Genomic DNA, 8941 nt, shown 5'->3' with positions numbered 1-8941 from the left:
CGCCTGTGAAGCGACTCCCCTGCAGGTGGGGAGCTGGGGGTTTGAACCAGGATCCTTACACCAGTCCTTGCGCTTTGCGCCACATGCGCTTTACCCGCTGCGCTACCACCTGACCTCTACAAATTTTTTTTTAAGCAGAGCACTGCTTAGCTCTGGGTTATGGTGGTGCAGGGGATTAAACCTGGGACTTTGGAGCCTCAGGCATGAGAGTCTGTTTGCATAACCATTACACTGTCTACCCCCACCCGACAAATAAACATATATATATATATATTTTTTTAATAAATATCTTAAGAGTTTGCATAAACATCTCAAAAGCTTGGATAATTGAATGACTCTCAGTATGTAGACCACTCTGTATCTGACTTGTTATATTAGTGATAGTGATTATTCTAGTGATTATATCACATTCTATGCTTAATCTATAACTCCTGGCCTTACCCCAAGGCTAAAGGAATAAACCAGGGATATCAGATAAAGCCTCTGTTAACCTAAAGGGCCTTTTGACCCATTTAACTGTGTTTACCTTGATATTAGCCAAATATAACCTGGAGGCTGGAGACAGAACTAAAAAGAAGGCAAAGGTGCTCGTTTTGGCAGCACATGTACAAAAATTGGGACGATACAGAGAAAATTAGCAAGGCCCCTGTTCAAGGAGAACACAGAAATTCATGAAGTGGTCCATATTTTTACCCTTCTTCCTCCTGGAAATGAAAAAAAAAGAAAGCAAAGAGTTTCTGACAAGTCTGGTAGAAATGACAAGCATTCTAATTCAGAGGTGTATCAAGAAATCCAAAAGTTGAATGGAAAAGCCCCACCTGCAGTCCCCACCTGCAGGGGGTATTTCACAAGTGATGAAGCAGTGCTGCAGGTGTGTGTCTCTTTCCCTCTCTGTCTCTATCCAAAACCAATTAATTAATAAAGAATTGTAGGGCAGGATAGATAGTATTAATAGCTATGCAAAGAGAATCTCATACTTGTTGCTCTAAAGTGTGTGTGTGTGTGTGTGTGTGTGTGTGTGTGTGTGTGTGTGTGTGTGTGTGTTACATAACAAACAGGTCTTCTTGTGATGGGGACTAGGAGTTTGAACCTGAATCCTTATGCATGGTGGTATGTGGGTTCAACTAAGTATACCATTTCCTTGGCCCTTTGATTGTTTCTCTTGAAGGTTGAGGTTTGTTTCTTTGTTTATTTTCCCTGGCTCTTTAAACATTAGAGGAATCTCATTACATTCTGAATATTTTGAATATTATTTTGAAAATGTTTACTCTATTGTTTATAGAGACAGAGGAATTCGGGGGGGGGATGATAGAGAGGCAAAGACACAGAGAGACACCTGCAGCACCGCTTCACTATTCAGTTTCTTTGTCAGAGTGTTGTGTTATTCCAGTAAGAACTTTACGTGTGTGGTCTAGAAGGTGGCACAGTGGATAAAGCACTAGACTCTCAAGCCTGAGGTCTCAAGTTCAGTCCATCACAGCACATGTACCAGAGTGATGCCTGGTTCTTCCTCTCCTTCTATCTTTTATTTATTAATAAACAAAATATTTTTTTTATATTTATTTATTTATTTTTCCTTTTGTTGCCTTTGTTGTCTTTTATTGTTGTTGTAGTTATTATTGTTGTCATTGTTGTTGGATGGGACAGAGAGAAATGGAGAGAAGAGGGGAAGACAGAGAGGAGGAGAGAAAGATAGACACCTGCAGACCTTCTTCACCGCTTATGAAGCAACTCCCCTGCAGGTGAGGAGCCAGGGGCTTGAACCTGGATCCTTCTGCCGGTCCTTGTGCTTTGTGCCATGTGTGCTTAACCCGCTGCGCCACCACCCGACTCCCCTAATAAATAAAATCTTTAAAAAATTCCATCCCTTTTTGCACCAACTTGAACCTCTCCAGATTTTCTTTCTCTCCCTTTCTCCCTTCCTTTTCTTTCTTTTAAAATTTAAAATTTATTTATTATTGGATAGAGACAGAGAGAGAAATTGAGAGGGGAGGGGAAGCTAGGGAGAGAGACAGAGAGACACCTGCAGCTCTACTTCACTACTTGTGAAGCTTTCCTCCTGCAGGTCTGGATGAGGGGCTTTAACTAGGGTCCTTGTGCACTGTAGTGTGTGTGTGCTTAACCAGGTGAGCCACTGCCTGCCCCCTCCTTTCTTTGGTTCTTTTTTTCTTTCTCCCTTTCTTTCTTTTCTTTTCCTTCTTTTTTTTATATTTATTTTTATTTATTTACCCCCTTTTGTTGCCCTTGTTGTTTTATTGTTGTAGTTATTATTGTTGTCATTGTTGTTGGATTGGACAGAGAGAAATGGAGAGAGGAGGGGAAGACAGAGAAGGGGAGAGAAAGATAGACACCTGCAGACCTGCTTCACCACCTGTGAAGCGACTCCCCTGCAGGTGGGGAGCCAGGACTTGAACCGAGATCCTTATGCGGGTCCTTGTGCTTAGCGCCACCTGCGCTTAACCCGCTGCGCTACAGCCCGACTCCCTCTTTTCCTTCTTTTCTTTCTTCCTTCCTTCTTTCTTTTTTAATATTTATTTATTTATGTATTCCCTTTTGCTGCCCTTGTTGTTTTATTATTGTAGTTATTATTGTTGTTGTTATTGATGTCATTGTTGTTGGATAGGACAGAGAGAAATGGAGAGAGGAGGGGAAGACAGAGAGGGGGAGAGAAAGACAGACACCTGCAGACCTGCTTCACCGCCTGTGAAGCGACTCCCCTGCAGGTGGGGAGCCGGGGGCTGGAACCGGGATCCTTCCGCCAGTCCTTGCTCTTTGCGCCATGTGCGCTTAACCGGCTGTACCACCACCTGACTCCGCTTTCTTCCTTTTTAACCAGAGTACTGTTCAGCTTTGTGAGTGATGCAGGGGATTGAACCTGAGACTTTGGAGCCTCAAGCATGAGAGTCTCTTTGCATGTTATGTTATCTACCCCTGCCCTCTTTCCTTCTTTCTCCTTTCCTTTCTTATCTACCCCTGCCCTCTTTCTTTTTCTTTCTTTCTTTCTTTTTTTTTAAATTTTTTATTTAAGAAAGGATTAGTGAACAAAAGCATAAGGTAGGAGGGGTACATCTCCACACAATTCCCACCACCCAATCCCCATAACCCACCCCCTCCCATGGTAGCTTTCCCATTCTCTATCCCTCTGGGAGCATAGACCCAGGGTCGTTGAGGGTTGCAGAAGGTAGAAGGTCTGGCTTCTGTAATTGCTTCCCCGCTGAACATGGGCGTTGACTGGTCGGTCCATACTCCCAGTCTGCCTCTCTCTTTCCCTAGTAGGGTGGGTCTCTGGGGAAGCTGAGCTCCAGGACACATTGGTGGGGTCTTCAATCCAGGGAAGCCTGGCCAGCATCCTGGTGGCATCTGGAACCTGGTGATTGAAAAGAGAGTTAACATACGAAGCCAAACAATTTGTTGAGCATTCATGGACCCAAAGCTTGGAATAGTGGAGAGGAAGTGTTAGGGAGGTACTCACAGCAAACTCTAGTGTAATCCTGCTTTCAGGTATATATTTTGCAGTAGTTTATGGATACGTGTGCACATAAGCTCTCTCTCACAGAAACTGGTGTATATCTAGGTTATGGGACTTTGTTAGAAAGTGAACCACCTGAGATGAAATTAGAGTGTACTATAAAAGGAAAGGTCTCACCCGAGTAATGAAGCTGAAGGGTTGTCATTCCACATGTGAAGTCTCTGGACACAGTCTGAGGTGAAGCATGTTGAGATGGCAATCGTTGCTTTGGTTAGGTTGTGATCGGCGGATGCAATATTATTTGGTTTGGATTGGGAGATGCATACGGGAAAGTGGGCCCTATCCAAGGGTGCCAGGACTGGGGGAAGTAGGGGCTCTATAGTGAAGATGTGAGGTTCCTGCTGTCTTAGGGTTCAAAAAGACAATCAATAGTTAATATTATTATCACATTATTTGTTAATTGGGTTAACTTTGAAAAGTCCCTTTGTTATGGTTTGCTGTACAGTACCCAGTATCTTGTATATAGCTGTGCTATTGGATGCTTCTAATCTACTTGGTCTAGGCTTTTGAGAGAGTCTGCATATCAAATACGTAGCCTATATATTAAAAAGATTCAGTTTGTCTTTTGAGAAACTTTGAGACATACAATTGATTTCCCCCTCTCATATTAATTAACTACTAATTTATATGTCTACATTTTGCTAGGAGTGTACATAAACACCATTCCCACCACCAAAGGACTGTGACCCATCCCTCCCGCCCACTACCACTTTCTTTCTTTCTTTCTTTCTTTCTTTCTTTCTTTCTTTCTTTCTTTCCCTTTCTTCCTTCCTTTCTTTGTTTATTTATTTCTTTCTTCCTATGAGAGAGAGAGAAAAGCACTGATAAATTCTGATTTATGCTGGTGCTGGGGATTGACCTTGGAGCTACAGAGCCTCAGACATGAAATTTTTTTCCATCTTTTTGTTGCCTTTGTTGTTGTAGCCTTGTTGTGATTACTATTGTTGTTGTTGTTGATGTCATTCATTGTTGGATAGGACAGAGAGAAATGGAGAGAAGAAGGGAAGACAGAGAGGGGGAGAGAAAGACAGACACCTGCAGACCTGCTTCACTGCCTGTGAATCGACTCCCCTGCAGGTGGGGAGCCGGGGCTCTGAACCTAGATCCTTAAGCCAGTCCTTGCGGTTTGCACCATGTGCGCTTAACCCGCTGCACTACCATCTGACCCCCCTGAGATTCTTTTAGTATAACCATTATGCTATCTCTCCAGCTCTCAGATTTGTTCCATGTGTTAAACCTTCATCTATGGTTGCTTCATGTCCTGATGGTCTGGGGTCTCTGGGTCTCTGTTGAATTAATTCAGTGTTCCATGGGGAGCGCCCTCTGGATTGGCCCCAACTTGAGTGACTGTAAATACCTACAGCAACCTGACCTTGCTCTTCTGTTCCTCGCCCAGCCCATCTCACCTTACTCTGGTACACATACCTGTCACCTAAAGACTTAAAGGGACCTTCTGCAAATTTTCAAACTCTCTTTCTGCCCGGATTCATTGTACTCATTTCTGTATTTCCTCAGCTTTCTCAAACACCTGTCTTTGTTTCCATGCTGCTTTCTGCTGGGGTCCCCTCTGTATCTGGGGCAGAGGGGAGAGAGGGCAGGGAAGAATCTTGGTGGATTATAAAACTCAGTTTATTTCTTCAGCTTTCTGAGGGATCACATTTCTGTGCTGCCTGTTTGTTGTCCATTGTCTAACAGATGTTTTGTGGTTGCTGTTGTTTTAAAAATATTTATTTATTTATTTATTCCCTTGTGTTGCCCTTGTTGTTTTATTGTTGTAGTTATTGTTGTTGTTATTAATGTCATCGTTCTTAGATAGGACAGAGAGAAATGGAGAGAGGAGGGGAAGACAGAAAGGGAGAGAAAGATAGATACATGCAGATCTGCTTCACCGCCTGTGAAGTGACTCCCCTGCAGGTGGGGAGCCGGGGGCTCAAACCAGGATCCTTATGCAGGTCCTTGCACTTTGAGCCACATGCACTCAACCCGCTACGCTACTGCCCGACTCCCTGTTTTGTTTTTGTTTTTAAGATTTTATTTACCTTATTTTATTTTAATTTATTTATTCCCTTTTGTTACCCTTGTTTTATTGTTGTAGGTATTATTGTTGTTATTGATGTCATCGTTGTTGGATAGGACAGAGAGAAATGGAGAGAGGAGGGGAAGACAGAGAGGTAGAGAGAAAGAGAGACACTTGCAGACCTGCTTCACCGCTTTTGAAGCAAGTCAACTCCCCTGCAGGTGGGGAGCCAGCTCGAACCAGGATCGTTATGCTGGTCCTTACACTTTGCGCCACATGCACCTTACCCACTGCGCTACTGCCCAACTCCCAAGATTTTATTTATTTATGAGAAAGACAGCAAGAGAGAATGAAAGAACCAGACATCACTCTGGTACATGTGCTGCCAGGGATTGAACTTGGGACCTCATGCTTGAGAGTCCGATGCTTGACTCACTATACCATCTCCGAAACCACTGCTATTGTTTTTTATTTGTTTGTTTATTTGTTTCTCTGGGTTTTCTCTTCCTCCGTCCCTCCCTTCCTTCCTTCCTTCCTTCCTTCCTTCCTTCCTTCCTTCCTTCCTTCTGTTTCAGGGGTGAAAAGGCGAAGCCAGCATGGTATGTCCTGTATTCCCCCAACATTAGAAAATTAGTCATGCATTATCTCAACAAAGAATTGAGAAGCATGAATATTCAGGCATTTATAATTTTTCTTTGGTGGTAGTCAGGTGGTAGTGCAGCAGGTTAAACACACGTGGCACAAAGCACAAGGACCCACTTAAGGATCTGGGTTCAAGCCCCCGGCTGCCCACCTGCAAGGGAGTCACTTCACAGGTTTTGGTAAAGCAGGTCTACAGGTCTCTATCTTTCTCTCCCTCTCCCTCCTCTCTCCATTTCTCTCTGTCCTATCCAACAACAATGACATCAATAATAACAATAATAACTACAACAACAATAAAAAAAAAACAAGGGCAACAAAAGGGAAAATAAATATAAACAAAATATAAAAAAATAAACAATTTTTTTTCTTTGGGAAAATTGAAAACATTTCCATGTTAGGTCATGATAGAGAGAGAATATAATTAGGACCAATTTTAAAAAAGTCAAAAAGAAAAAAACTCAACCCCTTGTGACATATCTGGTTGAACATACATGTTACAATGCACAAGGACCCAGGTTCAAGTCCCTAGTCCCCACCCGCAGGGGGGAAGCTTTGCAAGTGGTGAAGCAGTGTTGCAGGTCTCTCTCTGTCTCTCTTCCTCTCTGTCTCCCTCTCCCCCAGTCTCTATAAAAAAAAAAAACATCAAGCCCCTCCTCCACCTTTCCAAAACACACCTGTAACCAGTCCTTTTTTCTGGGTGGTACCCTGTCCCTCAACCCTCCCTTCCTTTCTCTCTTTCTCTCTCACTCCCTTCCTTCCTTCCTTCCTTCCTTCCTTCCTTCCTTCCTTCCTTCCTTCCTTTCCCAGAGCAGTCTCAGCCCTGGCTTATGGTAGTGTGGGGGATTGAACCTGGAATTTTGGAACCTCATGCAGGAGCGTCTCTTTGCATAATCATTATATTATCTACCCCAGCCCTTTTTCTTCATTCTCTTATTTGATAGAATAAAGAGAAAATGAGAAAGAGATAGGGAGAAAGAGAGACATCTGCAGCACTGTTTCACTGCTTGTAAAGCTTCCTCCTCTCTGCAGGTGGTGATTGGAGGCGTAAACCTTGGCCATGGTAATGTGTGTGTGTGTGTGTGTGTGTGTGTGTGTGTGTGTGTGTGTGTGTGTGTGTGTGGAGAGAGAGAGAGAGGGAAATAGAGACCATAGTACTGTGTAGCTTCGGGCGGTGCTGGAACTTAAACCTGGGGCCTCAGAACCTCAGGCATGAAAGTTGTTAACATTACCATTATGCTGTCTCCCCCACCCTCAGGAATGAGTTTTAATCATTTGCATTTGACCTACTTGGGAGCTGGGACAAAAACCAGAAAACTAAGTATATCATTAAACTCTTACCTCACAGCCCCAGAACCCTTTATCAGTAACCTTGATGGAGGGTGTTTGTTGTTGTTGTTTTTCAAAATTCAAAATAATGTGCATATGCCCCCATGTTAAATTACACCCTGACAGGTTCACATTCTCTGCTACACTACACAAATGGTGACATTTGCCCATATCCATGTTCATTGTCTCTGTATCTGCTCAAGTCAGGTCTGACCAACAAAATGAGTCTACCACTGGCTTATGGCAGAGGCCTCGGTTTTCAGGGAAAAAACAAACAAACAAACAAAAAATATATATGTATCCATTTTTCAAAACTGTGAATATGAGCTGCAGGCCTGTAATAGAAGCTGCTAATTAATCTCTGGGGAGAGAGAAATGTTTTCCTCCTCCAGAAATCGAATACAACCCGGACCTTAAAAATCTCACAGAACCTATTGAACAGACTCCTAAGTGGAAGTTTTTTTTATTTTATCCCCCTCCCCCAAGTAATGCATTGTTTTTGGCAAACTATTGGCCTTTCTCTAGAGAAAGTGTCTACTTAGGGGCCAGGGGGTTGGGGGGGCAGCCACAATTGGGGAAACAGGGCATGGTGATAGTAAAGAGATAACTTCTGGGGTTGGACATTGGTGCATCTGGATGAGTGCACACACGTTACCATGCGCAAGGCACCAGGTTCAAGCCCCCTGTCCCCACCTGCAGGGTGGAAACTTCATGAGCAGTGAAGCAGGTCTGCAGCTGTGTCATTCTTTTCTGTCTCCCTGCAGGGAGTCGCTTGCATGTGTCAGTCAGGAGCCCAGAGTTCCAGGGTCCTTTTCCTCCTCTGTGGGGCTAGCCCACCCAGCCTTGCCTGCCAGGCTCCCTGCAGTCCCGGGATGGAGGTGGCAGCATGCCCAGCCCACGCCCACCCTGGTCACGTGCCTGCCTGCCAGTGTGGGAGACCACAATGCAGCTTTGTGTGGCAGCTGGCAGGAGCGCCCGTGTCTGCCCAGCCTGCCCCTGCCCCCTCAGTGCCTGGGGTTTGGGGGTGCCCCTCTCCAGTCATTCAGGGCCCCAGGCCCTGCTCTCCAGCTTCTGACAACATCTGGAACCCAGGGATCCCCAGAGCTGTGGCTATAGAGTGGGGGTCTCCAGCAGAGGTCTGCCCACTAGTTCCCCAAACTGGCAGGAACTGGGGGTGTCTTGAGTTCCTGTGCCACTCAGTCAGACCACCTCAGCCTTCCTCTCCACCCCCTAGGCTCAGGACAGAGCCCCCTGCAGCTCCCCTCAATCTTCCTCATTCCCCCATCTTTGGTAAAATGAAGTCAAGCTCATTCATTTTTTTCATAAAATAATGCATCTCCTATGCAGGTGGGGACCAGGGCTTTGAACCTGGGGCTTTTGCACATGGTAATGTGTGTGTTCTACCCAGTGTGCCACTGCCCAGCTCC

The 8941-nt window shown here is 44.6% G+C and overlaps 1 non-coding gene across 1 annotated transcript; it reads left to right on the top strand.

Annotated features, from left to right (window-relative positions):
- Positions 1-584: 584 nt before the first annotated feature.
- On the top strand, positions 585-691 carry LOC132535025 (U6 spliceosomal RNA). The gene has a single exon (XR_009546813.1). It is a non-coding gene; the product is annotated as a U6 spliceosomal RNA (small nuclear RNA).
- Positions 692-8941: the final 8250 nt, after the last annotated feature.

Source organism: Erinaceus europaeus, chromosome 20, assembly GCF_950295315.1.
Source record: "Erinaceus europaeus chromosome 20, mEriEur2.1, whole genome shotgun sequence".
Taxonomy (NCBI): Eukaryota; Metazoa; Chordata; class Mammalia; order Eulipotyphla; family Erinaceidae; genus Erinaceus; species Erinaceus europaeus.
Note: the sequence above shows the minus strand (reverse complement) of the source record. Positions and strands in the feature narration are given on the sequence as shown.